This window comes from Pipra filicauda, unplaced genomic scaffold (genome assembly GCF_003945595.2).
Source record: "Pipra filicauda isolate LSUMZ 115617 unplaced genomic scaffold, ASM394559v2 scaffold151_size3305965_pilon, whole genome shotgun sequence".
Lineage (NCBI taxonomy): Eukaryota > Metazoa > Chordata > Aves > Passeriformes > Pipridae > Pipra > Pipra filicauda.
In genome coordinates this window covers 1,490,171-1,508,019 of record NW_024104007.1, presented here as the reverse complement: position 1 = coordinate 1,508,019, position 17,849 = coordinate 1,490,171, and the positions used below count along the sequence as shown (strand labels likewise).

Genomic DNA, 17,849 nt, shown 5'->3' with positions numbered 1-17,849 from the left:
TTTGTTTTTAACCTGCCACCCACTAGTTTGATGCCATCTTGTTCTTGTGCTGTGGAAGGCAGTCAGACATCAGTCCCTGCTCACCCTCTCCATATGACTCCTGAGCTTATGTACCCTTATCACATCTCCCCTGTCATTCAACTCCCAACGTGAGAAGCAAGTCAAATCCTGTTTAGCTGTTTCTTGTGTGGGTTAATTTTCCTGAAATCTCTCTAAGGACAAGGCCCATTGAGCCAGTGCCGAGGGATGGAGAGCTTGGTAAAAATAAAGTTACAAACCGTGAGTTTTTCCATGATGCTTTTGGGAAGGCGAGAGCTCTCATCACACTGGAAGGGGAAGGGGAGGCACCAGGAGATGGGCTTAGAAAGGAGATTTTCATAGCAAGATCAGTGTGTTGAATTACTGCTCCTGTGTGAATTTTTGTTTCTGAATTCTGTGGCAGGTATTAGTACATTGGGATTGTAATTAGGAGTCAGGACAACCAGGGGTTTTATGTATGTGTCTTTTGTTATTTAAATCCTCTACATATAGTCAAAGCAAGCTCAGGAGCTGCCTGCACTGGCTTTGCAGCTCATGTCTAACCCCAGCGAAACCCATTGAATTATGGAGACTCTTGGGTCTCCCAGCTGTCACAACCCTCTGCTACAACAAGAGAAGCACAAAAGCCTCTCTACAACCTCTGGGACTCAGTTCAGCAAACGTGATTTGGGTTTTCCTGGAGGATGTGGTTGTGAAGGGTTGGCTCCCAGGTATCCAGTGCATCCCCACGGGCAGAGGCAGCACATCTCAGACTGTCTCTAAGGGGCAGAGAATGCTGCAAAATCTGGAAAAAAAAAATCAAGTAAATAAAGTAAAATAATAGATTGTGATGGTTTTGTGGGATTAGAAACCCATTTCTTAGTCAGCCTTTAACCCTTTAGTTCACTGCCAGTGCCCCCAGACATTGTACTTGGATGCAAACCGGAAGCAGAACTTCGAGAAACACAGCATGAGGGGCTGTCCTGTGTTCCCCTCCTGCCCACAATACTTCAGCTGAAGTGCAGGGGTGTTGCCATCAGCCCCTCAGAGCAGCTGTAGCTGAGCACAGTTTTCCAGCTCTTGCAGAAGCAGCCGGGCACTGCGGCGATGGCCACCCCCGGCCACGGCCTGGCTTCTCCTTGCCTGTGTGCTGAAAACACAACATACTAAAAAGACATTTGACAGAGCCGTGTTGAGGCATGCTCTCAACTCCACTGGAGTTCCTTGACACAACATTTTCCCTTCCCCTGGGGAGATATAAAAGCATCCATCCGCTCGTGCCATGTGGGCTGGGGATCGCTGCGGGAGAGCGTGTGCGTGTGTGCAGCTCCAGGCACAGGCTGTCAGGGTACTCACATGCTGTCATTTGCACAGGGCTCCATACATTTTGGCCAAGATCCTTACACAAGCAGCATCTCTCAATATTGTTTTTTCTGCTTTGGCAGTAGACGGATTGAGCAGCAACTAATTCCTTATTTTCCTGAAAGCAGACCAAGCCTCAGCACCAGAAACTCTCATTAAACAAGCAGATTTACTGCCTTCTACTTTCCTATAGATTTTGCATTAGCCTCTTATCTGCTGTGCCTCCCACAGCAGGCGGGATGAGTCTGCTCCCCATCCGGGTGGCAAATAGTGTCCAACTTAAAGCACATTTACTGGGCACGATGCCTGGCACGTGGCACCAACCACTGCCTTTAACAATATGTGAGGATACAAGTTGTAGCAAACATTTTGTCATTACAAAGGCAAACCTTCAGACCTTAGGCTCATTTTATCCAAATCTGTCACGGACTTTGGCTTTGGCTGCATGTAATTAAAAAGCTACAAGAGAGGACAGGCAAGTAAGTGGATAGTCAGGAGCAGAGACCAACAGGGTGACTGCTGAGACAACCAAGATGAATATGGAAAAAACAGGAAACAACATTAAAAATAGCTCCAGCTTTTAGAGCCACAGGTTATTCTGCGAGCTCTGTGGAAACTGAAGGACATTATACCTCTGCAGGGAGGGTCATAAATCCATTACAACTGTATGAAAACAGGGGCCAAAAAACACTAAGATGTTTTTTCCCTGCCACTTCAGTCCCCTATCACAAGGAAAGGGGATGAATGGTGAATGGTTTCTACCAGACAGTGGGATGAGGTGATGGGAGGGAGCTCAGGAGAGGTGGGTTTGCTGGGCCAGCTCCCAATTAAAACACTGCTGTGATCACTCCAGCATTGGTGGAGGCAGAAACACGCATGGATGCCTGTGATGGGCTGGGCAGTGGAGCAGTGAAGGCAGTGCTGTCTGGCTCCAGCTTCTCTCCTGGGAGAGGGTATGGACAGGGTGGTGGCTCCTGCCTGCTGGCCTGGCAGCTGCCTGTTCTGCCTACAGCCTCACTTGACCCTGCCAAGAGAGAACTAAAATTCGGTCTCTTGCTGTCCATTGGGAAGAAACCATGGGAAAAAAGCAATGCTGCGAGTCAGAAAAGAGTCTGTTTACATCTTTGGTAGAGTGGATGAAAGCATCCAACCAGCCCCGTTTATTTTAGCAAATGTCTTATGGATCATGAGGAATTTTCATTAAAGTGTTATTTCAAAATTTTCTTCTCCTCCTTCTGAATTAGGGGAGAGTGCAAAGCCAAGGAGACCCTCCTGAGACCTGCCATGGAGTGTCTAACAGGGTAATTAACCCACGTTCTCTGAGAAACTCTCCTTCAAGTCTCACAACTTCAAAGAAAAACCCCACAGTACTTCCGGCTGCAGGGTGTCCGTGTCTTGCTGTCTGACATTTGATGCAAAGGGGATTCATTCTCCCACATCCAAACTGAAATTCCCCAGGTACTAATCAGCAATCTCACATTTTCAGCTTGAAATGATTTGTGTGAAAACCATTAGATGCTAGGAAGTGGAGTGTATAAGCGAGTTCTCTCTCTCTGTCTTTCCAAAGAGGAAGTAATTTTTTATTTGCATTCCTTTCCTGCTGACATTTAAGATGTTTGCCCCCAAATTTTAAGCTGTAGAAGGAACTGGAGCACCCTATGCTTCAGTATTGTTAGAAACAAAATCTGGCTGTTGACTGTTTTTGTGTTGTGTTAGACCTGAGGTTCCGTGCTGAGATATCTTCTTTAGTGGAAATTAAATAACATACAGTTGCCCCTGTCTACAAGGCTCATTAATGTCTGTCAGTTCTGACCATTATATCCACTTAAAATACCACTGGGAGAGCTTATTGGGATTCTTCTGATATACTATTGCTCCAAAAGTCAATCAAAAACCAATCTAGTGCACTTAAGGCTTTTACTGCTTTGCTGAAGACAATCTCCCAGTATCAGCTAATCTGCACAGCCTGCTCCGATAGCCCAACGATTTTTAAGGGCATGTGAGAAGAGATTACCTGCCTGTTTGTAAATGAGAATAATGGCTCGCTTTCTGTGGGCTGTGGGTGTACGATCAGAGGTGACAAATGCAATTACTCCTCCTTCTCCAACCGGAGGGTGGCAAACCCCCACAGTGCACGGTGCTTGTTCGGACTGTGTCATAAAATCAGCGGAGAGCTGCGTGGTGGGAGGAAGCCATCAGTGGGATCGCTGGTCGGGGAGATGAGCGGCAGGCAGTGGAGCTGAGTTATTTCCCCAAGGTGCTGGTATGTGAAGCGGACTCCAGCGTGGGAGGGGAAAGGTTTGTTTTCAGAGCAGCTAATAGTCCCAAAGGGTCCGGAGGCCCCGCGCATCGCTTTGCTCTGCAGTACCGGCAGGGAAACAGGGAAAGGGAGGCACCGCTGCGCTGCAAGGGTGCGTGGAGAGGTACGGACTGTGAGAGCAGGGGGGCAGGGATAGGCTTCCCGAGCAGACTGAGAGTGATGCCTCCTGCAAATGGGCGGCTGGACAGGCACAGCACTGTCCGGCTAGAGTGCCAGAAATGTTAAAAAGATATTGTGTCCCTAAAGAAGGTCTGGGAACTCCTAAGACACTTAGGGGTGGAGCAGCACCCTCCCCATCACAAAGGTTGGGAAACCTAGGCACAAAACAATTCAGCAATTAGCACAGATAGTTTGGAGCAAACCAAAGAAGAGGGATCCTTGCTCCCTGTCCTGCTTTAATGAAAACAGTGTCTCTTTGCTCCCCCAATTTAAGTTTCATTTCTACACTTCTCAAGACATGCAGTGTCATTGAGGGTTGTGTGGTGGAAGTTAGTGTCAGTCTGGCTTCCCCCCGATACAGAAAGCCTCCACAGATCCTCCCTCCATCCATAACCCAGGTACTCCAGCACTGCTGGTGCTCTCACTCACCCTGGTGGGCTCACTGCCTTTGAGGAGAGGCAGCCCATGCTCTGTGCCCTTTCCCTTCTCGCCCTCTCCTAAAGCCAGGGCTCTTCTGTGCCAAAACTCCCAACTCAAGCATCAATTTATGCATATTTCTTGCATAACTGAGGTATCCTCTAGACAACTGTACAGAGTTGTACAGAGCTGTACAGTTGTATGCAGTGTACACAGTTGTACACCTCTGGACAGAAGGCAGATTTCCCCAAGTACAGCTCACACTAAGGCAGAGAATTGCAGTGATAGGACTTAGGACAACCTAAGCATCAGTCTTCTATGGATATAGCAGCAGTGTGTTGTCTTTTGGTCACTGGAACTGATGAGTGTCCTTCACAAATTCCTTGAGACTCCTTGAGGTTCAGATATGCTCCTCTCTTCTGTTACTTCCTGCCAGAGTTTTCCTGGTCGACAAAAGATACTTCTTCCTTTCCTGAGCCCTGTTCTTACAAGCCGTGTTGCAAATTTACTCTTTTAGCACACTTAGTGTTCTTTGAACGTGCTAGGGAGCTGGTGACTTCCTATGAAGTTCCAGGACTCCATTTTTAACGTTCAAGGCTTAATCTCCCAGTTTCTGTTTCTCTTTCCCTTAGGTGAATCTGGAATCACCCTCTGTTCGCTCCATCTGGAGTTTCCTTGCCATAGGGGAGAGGAAGGCACAGACCTGCCTGTGCTCTCCTTCAGAATCCTTCCCTGAATGCTGGCAGAGATGGGCTGCAAGAGACCACACAATATTCTGGGACCAGAGAGGAATGGACTCACCTTACCTACTCCTTGCTTTCCCCAGAGGTTTGTTGAGTAATACTTCTTTTTGATGTTTTACCTATCAGTCTGAACATCAGGCTACTTCTTTTCCTAATTCCATTCTGGACATGCTCTTGTAAAACCACATATGTCACATTACAGAGATATTAAATGCGTGGTCTTTTGTGATATTTAAGTGTAATACTATTCCGGAAGCACATGAAAGAGATAATTGTACCACAGACAGTTAAATGAGAAATGTGATTCCTAATTTGAATAACACCTCTCAGCCCTTGTAGAGGTTTTCACTTACAGGTGTGTGCTCTGGGATGCACCATTGCAGCAGTCCCGACAGCAACCGCGGGTGAACAGATGCAGCCCAGCCAGCACTCGCAGTTCATCCCTGGGGCTCTGTTGCCTTCAGCAGAGAAAACAGAGCAACCAAGGCTCTTCCCTTCCTCCCCAGCCTGGAGGAAAGAGTCTGTGTCTGAAGCTAGCAAAGGGGGACACTAATCACTTCTGTCCTGCTGATTACTCAAAAGCAGAGGCTGACTTTCTAAGCTTGCGATTTCGCTCATCCCTGCACAGACACAGCTTCTGACAGCATGGCAGAGTTTGATGTGTTTATCCTCAGCTCCCTGGGATGCAGAGGAGCATGTTCCCCTCTTCTCCTTCTGTTTTATGGATGAGAAGTGGAGCACAGATGCTAAAGCTCAGCCTGGCTGTCTTGAAAACAGCCATCAAAAAAATCCACAGTGGAGAAAGGAGCCTGTCACCAAGTATCTCTTCTCCATGCAGAGAAGCCCAGCAGCACTGGCCAACAGGGCCACCAGGAAAGGCCCCAGGTGGGTCTGGGAATGCATCTCTATGCCTGGGCAGCCCCATGCTGTTCAGAGGTCACCTATGTAGTTCATGTCCCAGCTGCTCCCATCCTGGTCCCTCAATCTAGGATAGGTAATGACCTCGTTACCTCCTTTTACCATCTTAAGCACATTGAAACACAGAATCACAGAATATGCCGAGTTGGAAGGGACCCACAAGGATCACTGAGTTCAAATCCTGGCTCTGCACAGGATACCCCAAGAATCCCACTATGTGCCTGAGAGCGTTGTCCAAACACTTCATTACCTCTGTCAGGCTTGGTGCTGTGACCACTGCCCTGGGGAACCTGTTCAGTGCCCAACCACCCTCTGGGTGAAGATAATTTTTTTGATATCCAACCTAAACCTCTCCTGACACAACTTCAGGCCTTTCCCTCCAATTCTGTCGCTGGTCACCAAAGAGAAGGGATCAGTGCCTGCCCTAACGAGGAAATTGTAACAACGATGAGATCTCCCCTCAGTCTCCTCCAGGTTGAACACACCAAGTGATCTTAGCTGCTCCTTATACAGCATCCCCTCAAGGCCCTTCACCATCCTTGTGGCCCTCCTTTGGACACTAATAGCTTAGTGTCTTTTTTACATTGCAGTGACCAAAACTGCACATGATGCTGCAGAGGAAAGCGATGCCACTGCTCCGTGCACGATGTAGGCAAGTCCAGCTGTCGTAAATGCTTAACAAGGCTTAACTGGGTGGTCACGTGTTGAGTTTAAACTGCTAAAGCCTGTTTGCAGTTGAAAACTCAAATAGTGTAAAAATTGTAAAGTGACTCTTAGAATGACTAACATGACATCTATATAGACTTCAGGAGACATTTTCTACCCTTTTCATACCCAGTCACAGATTAATTCATCAGTTTGATAAAACAAAAAGTAATTAATATATTTCTGTCATGTACCCCCTTGCAGTCAGAAAGATAAAATATTCACAAGAGAGGTGGCTTGGAAACACGAATTTGATGAAGATGATTTAAAAAGAAAGAAACTTTAATTAAAGTCTAGAAAGGTCATTGAGTCCTACCATCAGATAATGGTGAAATTATAAAACAGATGGCAAATGTCCCCAAGAAGAAGAGAAGCAGTGGTCTGGAAAAAAAGAAAGAGCTACTATTAACAAAGTAAAACTCAACTCAGCACAGGCACATTGCTTTAACAGCCTGGAGAGCAGGGAGAAGTGCTCAAACAATTTGGACTTGAACTAGACTTTTTGACTGCTATTAAAAATATTTAACTTACAGAGAAAAACATTGTATTTAGGTTTGTCTCAGTCATTTCACTGATTTCTCTTTTCAGGTGCAGTGTAGCAGAGGAAGATCCTCTGGTGCCTCCAGAGAAAGCAAACCTGAGTTAATTTGAAACATCATTCCAGAGGCAAGCTAAAGGTGAGGACCAATGGACCCAGATATTCCCAGGTTACTTCAGAGCTGAAACTGAGTAAAAAAGTCCTATTGGCAAAAGGCATTTGTGTGTCTTAATCCCACTGCTGAATCTACACTGCTGTGTGTGCTTGGGAAGGGCTGTGGACTGGACTGTGGTACAGTTATCCCAGGCTTGGACCCCATGGCAATAGAAGCTGTAAACACCCACAGGGCACTTCTGTGCTCCTGCTGTGGCCATTCAGTCCAGCTACAGCTGGAAATGGAAACAGAAAAGATGCAGTGGCAGAAGTTTTAAATCAAGCTGTCAGTCTGGCTGCATATTTTGGTGGACCTGCACTGTTTCCTGACCCAGCCCGTAATATTGCTGCCGAAAGGGAAGAGAATAAAAACCAGCATCATCACTCTGCAATGTGTGCAGCTGGGACCAGACCCACCTCAAAGGAGATATACAAATCTAGAAATGCTGCAGAGATGAGGGGAGGTTTGGAGTGGCTTCCTTGTGGACATGCCCCTGGCTAGAGAGGGTTCTTGGGCTTGAGTGACAGTCTGGGAGACAGATCATCAACTGTCCTTCAAGGATGGGACAGAGTGCATGCAACATCATAAGCAGAGGAACAAGGAATAATTCATAATTCAGCCACTTTTTTCTCTATAATTCTGTACAAAGCACTAGGAGCTTGCACCATATTGGTGCAAGCTCAAAGTAAACCACCCTTGTTTGTCACCTGGCTCATAGCTTCACTGGAACTCATCACCAGGTGTTCCCAAAAGGGATGGAGAAACAGATAGAAGAGAGTCTATTGGAGTTTGCTAACATCAGACATGCTGGTTTGGGCTCAGGAAGTTTTCAATTTGAAAATTTTGGGAGCTAGCAGAGCTTTCTGAAGACGTTTTTTCCTATTCTTCCCCCAAGTGTCTGCTATGGGCTGATAGATTTTGGAAACAGGACATCAGGTGATATGGACTCATGGTATAACCCAATAAGGCTATTCTTAAAATGTTATGTTTTCGTCTAGGTTAAAGCTTCCCATGTCCCCACTTCTCTGACCCCAAGGCCTTAACAGCATCCATAAATCACAAAGGCAAAGGCTAGAAGGAACAGCAGGAGCTCATCTCTCTGCTCTCTCAGGCCTTGGCAGGGTGACTTTGGCCTAACTTGTTCCTGGCAGATGTGTCTGTCTATCCAAAGAAATCAGGACCATCTCTCCAATGTTTCTGGTTAGTGCTTTGTCCTGAGCATTAGTAAGTGTTTTACACTGTCAGACCTAAACACATCATGCTACAGTCTTCATCTTCGTTCTGTCCACAGGGGTCATGAAGACCAGGGCGTGACACCTCAAACTAACCTTCACCTGTAACCAGAAACCTTTTACATCTTGGATGATGGTCCGAGACAAGAATAGGAAAGTCAAGCAGATGAGGAAGCCATAAGACCATAGTGAATCCATAATTTTTGGCTGAAAAACAGAGATGTTCAGCTTGTCCCATGGCTTAGCATGTTGTAGGACCTGGTGTAATGCAGTATTTGTGGGAAGGAATTGTGTAGCATCTGTGGCAGCATGGTGCTATGAAGGTGCAGTATCCTTGCTGTCTGTTTTTGAGGGAAATAAGGAGTTTTCAAAATAACCTCAGAAAACCTGGAGTATATTTAGTCAGCTTATCCACATCACTGTGATTGCTGTCCTGTTCAGTGTGGGCTGTTACAAACTGCTTCCCCAGAAATCCCAGTGATGCTCCTGGAGCATTGCTCAGGTCTCAGCACTAGGGAAGGCCAAGCTCAGGGTTGCTCATGTAACCCTAATTCACCATGATATCATCCTCACTTATGCTGTCACAATCTATTTCTTCCACTAAGGCCTATCTCTGCTAATGCAGTGGAGGGATGGTGCTCACTTACTGAGCAACTATTGCAGACACTTTGCTCCTTATTGCTCCACACACAGCCCCAGGCAGGAGCTACTGTGTTGGCCTTGAGCTCTTGGGTTTTTCTTGTGCCCATTGCTGCCAGGTGAGTAATGGAGGGCTGAAGAGACATTAAGAGCAGAGGTTTGCAAGTACCTGCCTGCAGTGCACCTGATTTGTCAGAGTACCTCACCTCTTACAGCACCCACGTCCTGTGGAACCCAGGTGGGTTCAGCCCTCATCACCAGTACACCTCTGGGGACTGAGCCATGCTGAGCACATCACCAGTGATGGGAGAGGGAAGTGGGGGGGTTACACTGTGATTCCAGCTAAAATAGATGGATTTCGCTTCTCTTCCCAGCCTTTATGCATCTTTCTAACCTTGCAGACAGAGAAGGCAATAAATGCTCTCCTTTGCTGCCTGGCATTGACTCACACCTCAAGCATGTTTGTTATGGTGTGCAGTGCTGCTGTGGAGGAAATGCCAAGTGGCTATGTAAGGAAACATGCCAACAAAATATATATGTACCAAACGACTTCCCAGGGTCTCATGCTTCACAAACTGAACAGTAGGGCACTTTGCAAAGGCATCTCATTGATTTCAGCAGAGGATGGGTTTCTCTCATCATCTGAGTCAGCCTTGATGTTGCTGACTATCAAACAGCATCCTTGGCACCTGTCTCAGGCTCCCAGCAGGGATATGTGCGATTTGAAGTGATGGTCTCAGACATTTAAATCACAGATCCTTCTCCCACACTGTAGATAAAAGCAGGTGAAGACAGGCAAAACTAAGCTGTGACACATGCTACCTGTTAGGGTGGGCTGAGGGAGACAATCCGGGTTCTGTCCCCAGTTATCCACAAGGCTCCTCTGCCTGGTGTGGCCCCTCCTGAAGCAGAGCTGGCTGAGCAGGTTGTTCCATATCTAAAACATTAACAAAGAGAAACAGCATTTTTCAAGTATATAATGGGCTGTAGACTGGTAAGATGAGCCCTACACCCCCTACAGGAGTCCTGCTAACTGTGGCTGGGTGGGCAGCACCTCCACCACTGCAGTAAAATTGGTCTGTGAACTTCAGCTGATGTCTGGTTCATAAAACAGTGTTCAAATATCATCAGGCAAGCTCTGCATCCTCTGACCCAGCACCCTCTCTCCTTTCAGCCATCTCTGTGCTTCAGCATTGACTCTTTATCGTAGCAAACTGAAAGACCAAACCAATTTTAATGTGCAGTGTTTTATTTGTATAACTTATGTAGGAAAGATCAAAGGTGGGCTAATAGGGCTGCTCTTTTCCCCAATGTCTTCAGCATCACTTTGGCCAGTCGAGATATTAAAGGCGGATGACAGCATAGACCAAATTCTCGTGGTTATCTTTTGGGCACACATTGGATGAACTGAGGCAGACAGAAACCAGATCTACATGCCTCTTTCTTTTCTCTTTTTGAAGGAAAATCCTGCTCCCAGAGAACAGGGATCTAACACACCAGAGCTTGAACAATTTTTTTTTGTTTTCTATAGCAATTAGTTGAGTTTCCTTTGGTTTGTCTTTTATCTGTTATCACATGTCTTCTACGTTTTCCAGAAAGTTTCTTTGATTTACAGTACATTACAGATTCTAAAGGAAATAACTTCCCTTCCTTTTGCCTATTTAAATTGGTTAATGTGTTTAAAAATTTTCTTCTCCTGCCAAAGGCAGTATAAAAGAAGGGCTTTTGCAGTGGTGTCCTTGGGGCAACTCACTGCTTTCATGTACATACCCAAGTGTGCACAGTTTTCCTCCATCACTTATTCCATCATCAGAAATGGGTGGTTTAGTTACATTTCTTTGTTAAAAAAAAATAAAAAAATTTGAAAGCTGTTGCTTAAGGGTTCTTTTTGTCGTTTTAAGCCATGGCTAATGCTCTTAAAGCAGAACAAAACTTTCTATTACTGAATTCTAAAACACAACTCTCATTTCAGAATTAGAGCTAAGGAGGTTGTGTCAGAATTTTTGAGATCTTGAGGAAGGAAAGTTGAAAATGAGCACATTTTTGCAAATTCTCCTTCATCCCCTTTGCAGATCCCCTTCCTGTGATAGAAGCAATGGAAACCTAATTTGCATATTTCAGGACACTCCAAGTGGTCTTCAACTTTTAAATAAACTTAAAATAGTTGTTTCACTGTAAATGAACGACACGTGTTGTTTAAGACAGACACTTAAACACACAAAAAAAATAGGAGGACACCCTTCTGCAGGTGTTCACACCTGCAACACATTTCCCAGTTCAAGTGATTAATCTCCAACAGAGCAGGAGAATGTCACGACATTTGTCCCAGATAGGAGTGGGGGACTCATCCCAAGGGCCATTTGCATCCAAAAGTGACTGATTTCAGTTGGGTCCGGCTCAGTCAAGAGGCATTTGTGAGTATTAGCATATGTGCATGCAGAGCTGAGCTGGTAGTTTGCGTGTTGCTGAGACAAAGGATGCAGAAAGGCTTCACACTGAGGGCTGCATAGCACCTGCCCAGGTAGAACAGAGCAGCTTATCCTTCAGTAGTTAAATGACTTGCTAATGGCTGTCGAGCACAGGAGATGGCTGCACCTGGCCGCCCAACTGCATATTTGCATTTCCAAAGAGAGCAGAGCTCTCCCCAGCCCCGAGGGAACATTGCCGAAATCGCCTCCTGTTGGAGGGGGATCGATGTATCCTTGGTGCTGCTACTAAGGGAGCTTGAGTTTAAGGAGGGGAAGCAACTCCTGCACCAATCCTGATTATTTTTTTCATCCGTGTGAATGCAAACTGAGAGTGCAGAAATGCATCCTGTGAGCAGACCCCTGGTGAGGTAAGCTGTTGACTGTTGACTTTTCCTGTTGGTTTTGACCTTGCAACAATCCTATGAAATGACCTTTATCTTCCCTTTTTTTTTTTTTTTTTTGATGGATGTCTCTATGAACCGTTGAAATGTTATGGTCTACTTTGGAACAGTTGTTTTTTTGTTAAGACTTCAGTTTTACCTGGCTCGTGTTAAGTGATGACCTAAAACCAGGGTGTTCATTTCTATGGTGCAGTGAACTCTCTCACACTGTGCATTAATCCAGACTGGCAGTGCTCCGAACCAGATGTATTTGGTGAGATGTGCAGATGAACTTTTAGGCAGCAGGAGCAGAGCATGTTTGAATCCCAAGGGATTTGAATAAGTCTGCAACAGGGGTACAAATACATGCAAACAGAGAAAAGTAGATGAAGTGTAATCTTTGTCACACACACACACACAGGGTGAATGCCAAATAAATACCAAGTAAATACACTTATGTCCAGAAACAGTACAATGTGTTGCCAAAAGAAGCAATGCATTTTTATCTGGATACATGGGATGTATAGTTATGTCATTACAACATACTTATCACCAGCTGGATGTGATAGATAGCCATATAAGTACATCTTGTTTATTAACTCATCCTTATGGTATAAGGCCATATAAACACAATGTATTCATAGCCACATAAAATCTCTCCTACTTATCAGCTCATCATCTCGCTTCCTATCTCAGCAGAAAATGTCTTCTCTCTTACTGAAACTTCTTGGCCTACACTTCTTATTTAGATGAATGATTCTGCCCTTTATCTTCCCAGATGCGATGTGGGGATAGCGCCTGCGTGAAAATGCTTGGCATAAAACAGACCAGAGAAAACAAGTCTGGGAGGGTCTTTGTGAAGTTTTGGTGTTGATTCCCTTGCTATGAGCAAGGACTGGCAATGCCTGTGCTATACTTGTGGAAATTTCATCACTCTTCTGACAACTGCTCCATAAGAGAAGAGCAGCAGAGCAAAGCTAGCCGGGATCCATCCCACCACCCCCAGCGAGGGATTAGGGCAGGGTGGGGGGTGCAGGCAACCCCATGCCCAGGGCATCAGGCACCTCCATGTCTGCAACTTCAAGACAGCAGTGTTAAAGGAGGGATAGCAGTCCATTTTTACTCTTTATTTTGATCTCTCCTTGCTTCTGGTAGTGTCAAGGGTGCCTAAAGGAAAGCTTGTCTACACTTGTACGTGGAGATGTACTGAAATGTTACTTTTTTTTCATTGCAATAGCAAGTTGTGAAAGTGCTAACACTGAAGGCTATGTGACAGCAAGAGATTTGTCACAGTCACCTTTTTAATATCAGTGCCTGTTTTCAAGCCCTTTCTGAAGTTGTGTTGATACCAATATCCCCATTATGTAGTGGGAAAACTGAGGCAAGGGAACTTGCTGAGGTCTCAGACCAGGTCCAGTAACAGTATGAGATTTAAGTTTTCTGAGTCATTGTGGTACCAAATAAACAGCACGCAGAGTAGCTGATTCAGAGGAAAGATGCTTGTCTACTTTATTGATTTACACAATCGTCTGTGACCCTGATGCTGTAGGACAGATGAGGCTGTTACTACTTCATAATAAGGAGATATTACAAAGGCTTTATCATGCTCATTTTGGTCTGATCCCTTACTCAGGAGCATCTGAGCCAGAGGTAATTTGTAATTTGTTCCTCCCAGGCAAATTATCATTAAAATCTTTTCATCTTGTTCTTTCCTGTTAGGAGTTATGGATATGCACTATATTTCTTAGAAAATCTGTTCTGAAACATTTTCAGAGAATTTAATCCCTTCCACCCCATCTTTAACCTGCTTTCCTAGAGGAATGAGGCATTTACAATTGAAGGAGCTATCCACCCACAGTCTCTTTATCTTCCTCTTGACCTTTAAAAAGGATGAACCCCTCAGTTGATTCCGACTATAGCTGACAGAGGGATAGAGATCCCAAAGATACTCTCGTTCCTGGGAGTTTTTGTGGAACTGACAGCAGGAGGAAGCCCTGGAGGAACCACCACCAGAGAGTCCAGCATGACCTTCCCAGGTGTGGGCAGATATGGGAGCACCTGAAGTATCCTGGGTGTGTTGCAAAGGGGTATATCAAAACTGAAGGCACACAAGAAAACAAACAGTGATTCTGCTCTCTTGAACTACTTTGTTCCCTCTCTAAACTCTCCCGTGGCACCTCTCTGGGAATGATGAACTCCAGTTGTCTGAGGAAGGGATTAGGGAAATCCAAGCCAACCAGGAACATGCTCTATGTTTCTGGCCATCTTATGGAGACTTCACTGTGCCACACTGGAGGGATGTGAATGAGAACCAAAACCTGCATGCTCTGGGCACTCAGGATTTTCCTTCCCAGCGACGTCATGTCTCTTCTGTGTTGCAAGTCGCTGGGACTTGGTTGGCTTCAGGAGAGCCTCTGGGTGAGGAAGCCTTCCATCTGCAGCCCGGAGGGCTCATGTGATACTGGTTGTTAATTCTTTTGCTGGTCTGATTTGCAGGACTGATTGCAGCTCCTGGGGAGGGACCAGCTGGGAAGTGAGATAACATGATACACATACACCCCAACTACATGGAGCCATGGTCACAAATAAGATCTCTGGTGTGTAAAGGTCTATGTTCAGCACCGTGCTTTCCTGGGAGGCACTGAGGTGTAGCTAACCTTTGGCACATGCAAGTTTTTCACTTCTGGATGAGGGTGGGCAGTTTTTTGTGGGTCACACACTGATTTGTTTTTATTTAAAAAATAGGAGGAGCAGCAGGGAAAGGCTGTCCTGGGCTGTTCCTTGAGCAGTGTAGGAAGGAAGCTGCCTTTCGTTAAGGAAAGCCTTGGTGATGTCTGGAAGAGCACAGTGCAGCTGAGAGGACCTGGGCTCACAGGGAAACATGGAGGAGCTTTCAGCTCATCCCCTGGTCCCTCCAGCATGTGTGTGGTGCATTACTGGGTGCTGAGAAGGTAATGGTCCCAGAGAGAAACTGATACACCTGCTGAGCAAAGATACAGTGCTCTTAGACATACTGCTTGAATTACACCTACTCAGCCTCCCCATTTTGCTTTCTTCTTTTTTTTTTCTTCCTTTTTTTTTCTTTTTTTTCTACCCAGGCACTTCCATGACATGAAAGCCCAGTAAGCGACACTCAGCAGCCATCAACTATTTTAATATGGACTTTTCTGAGGGAGCCAAAAAAATAAAAGCTTCTTCCAAGGTCATTAGCTGACAATTGCAGCCTGCTTCAAAATTGCCTGCACTCTGCTAATTGGTCTACCAGACCTGTTCATTTGTTAATTTGATGCCATTAGGTTACTGGCACATCTCTGCTGTGGACAGAATAAGACAAGGACTGAGGAAGCTGTTTTGGTCTTTTTCTTAGGATGCTTTGAGAGGACCTGAGGCAGAGCAAAGATGTTCTGTGCCTGCTGGGGGGACCATCCTCAGGGGCAGTAGGACACTGGAGAGACACCCTGGGCTGGGTGTCACCTCTGCTGGGTGGTATAAAACCTGGACTGTGGGGTGAAGGGGATAGGTTGAATGAATAAATTGCTTTAGGTTGAGGGAATAGCTCAACATTAAAGCAATTATTATAATTACTTAGATTGGCCCCAAATTGGCTAGTTTCGAATCTGCAAAGTGGTAGATAAAAGGTGTTTCAGGGTTAAATGGATGCTTTATTTGACCAAAAATGAGTCCTATAAATAAGAGCGAAAGGTTGGATGCACAGAATATGTGCTAATACCTGTAACAACCCTCTCCTCTCCAAACACAACCTGAGACGAGGACTCAGATCTCAGTCACTGACCCTCCAAAAGGGTGCTTTGGAATTGGGCTGCTTTCCATTTCTCCTATCATTTGTGTGAAACAAGAATGGGCAGAGGGGTGAAGAGGCAGATCGGGTCTTTTCTCAGCCTGGTGAGGCCAAGCTCAGGAGGGAAACACTGATCACAGTTACGTGGGGATACCCTGCTGTGCCCACCCCTGGACATGCCCTATGGCCAGATGATTGGGCTATTTCTGGAGGAGGAAGACTTTGATTTCAAGAGGGATTGGATTTGAACTGAGATTGACGCCTGAGATGCTACACCAGGAGATGTTACACCAGCACTGTGTCTCAATCTGTAAAAGGTGCCAAATGCCCTGAAACCATTTATACATTTAAGAGTACTCAGTAAGTACAACCCAAACTGTTTCAGGTTGGCTGAAACAGGATCTTTTAGCAGCTTCATTGTATACTTGAAAAAAAAAAAAAGCTCTTCCCCGTATCAGATCTGCCTCCTCCAGCCTGTGACACTGCTGTTCCAAGCAGAAATGCAGCTCATCTGCAAACTGGTGCTACTGGTTGATGGTATCTCTGTGTCAAGGACCTGCTTGTTTTGTCAAATGGCAGCTGTAATTTCTCTGGTGTGGAGAAGGAAAGTGAATATAGCTCAGATGATGCACAGAGCTGCCAGGAAAGGGCTCAGCTTCAGCTCCCCGAGCTGTCCTAAGTGTTTTGGGAGCTGTATCATGGTCAGCCTGGGCTTTGTCCCCAACTGTCCAGCAGTTCTGCCTCACTCTGGTACTGATCCCTTATTTCTGTGCCCTATGAACATCCCTAGGATGTACAGTGTTGATCATCCCATGGGGCTGCTTACCAGCCCCCTTGCATCTTTCACCTTTATCCTTCATCCTTAGCCTTCCCTTGTATCCTTCCTCCCGAAGAGACCAGGAACAACTCAAACTCTAAACTTGTTGCCTTAAAAGCACCTGTTACTTTCCAAACAGCATTTCTGGGCCCTGCAGTTCATTGCCACACACACAAATTGTTGCCAGTGCTCCGTTCCAGCAGCAGCAGGGTCTGAGACGAAGGGTTAATATCCAGGTGTGAGTGTGCAAACCTCCCCTCCTTCTTCTCCATGAAGGGCCTTACTAATGGCAGCCTGAGTGGAAAAGGGTGTCTTATCAGCAAGACCAAAGCCAACAATGTAAAAATCCAACTTTAGAGAAGTTTTGCTGGTTTTGAATGATGTATAAGAATTATTCCTGTTGTTACAAGGTCAGTCTCAGGTCCTGGCTCTCACTGGCTGCACTTTGCTACCAAACGCTGGTGCTTCTTTCACCCCACAGTCCTAAGGAAACACTGGTTTTGAATGTGATCTAGCTGCTGGGCACACTGATTGAAGCAGATCCCAGGAGCGCCATGCCAGGGTGGAAAGCGAAGAGGACACTCAATCCTGCTTTGGATCTGTCCTCTTGTCAGGGCTAAGTCTATCTCCATGTTTGGAAAGCTGGGAATGGGGAACTGGTCAAGCACCCCTTGGCTTTGAGTGGCTAACCTGTGTTTCAGTGGTGTTGGATGAAGGAAATCAAGCAAAAGCCTGTGTAATTCTCCCTAGACTGGGGCTTTCACCAGCCCAACTACCCTGGTCACAAATCACACCTCATTGTGCCTGACAGTCAGAGCTAGGCTGGAAAAACCTTGTCATCCTGACCCGGCGTCAGGAGCTGGAGGATTTAGCAGGCTCTTCTTTGCTGTGTTTTGAGACTTTCTTAAGAAAACACTTTCTTTCCGTGGGTGATTTCACAAGTTGGGAGAAAAGCAGCTGTTGGTGGTTCACAGCTCAGATTTCCCTGAGAAGTGTAAAGTCTCAGCTGGACACCATGATGATAGATTTTATAGATTTCCCCCCTCTCTCCACATCCAGAAAACAGCTAAACCCAACACTGAGCTACAGTGCGTTTCTCTGTGTTTAACTTCTCCTTGAGATAATCCATTTGCCTCTGTTCTTTGAAAACTTACTGAATAAGCCACTTGTTTCACACTGG

General features: G+C 45.8%; 1 long non-coding RNA gene across 2 annotated transcripts; it reads left to right on the top strand.

The window, feature by feature from the left end:
• Nucleotides 1-9,266: 9,266 nt before the first annotated feature.
• Nucleotides 9,267-15,226, top strand: LOC120322774. Of its 2 annotated transcripts, none has more exons than XR_005562687.1 (3): nt 9,267-9,324; nt 14,799-15,004; nt 15,152-15,226. It is a non-coding gene; the product is annotated as an uncharacterized LOC120322774 (long non-coding RNA). The 2 variants fall into 2 exon arrangements; XR_005562686.1 differs by lacking the exon at nt 9,267-9,324 and adding an exon at nt 14,600-14,650.
• Nucleotides 15,227-17,849: the final 2,623 nt, after the last annotated feature.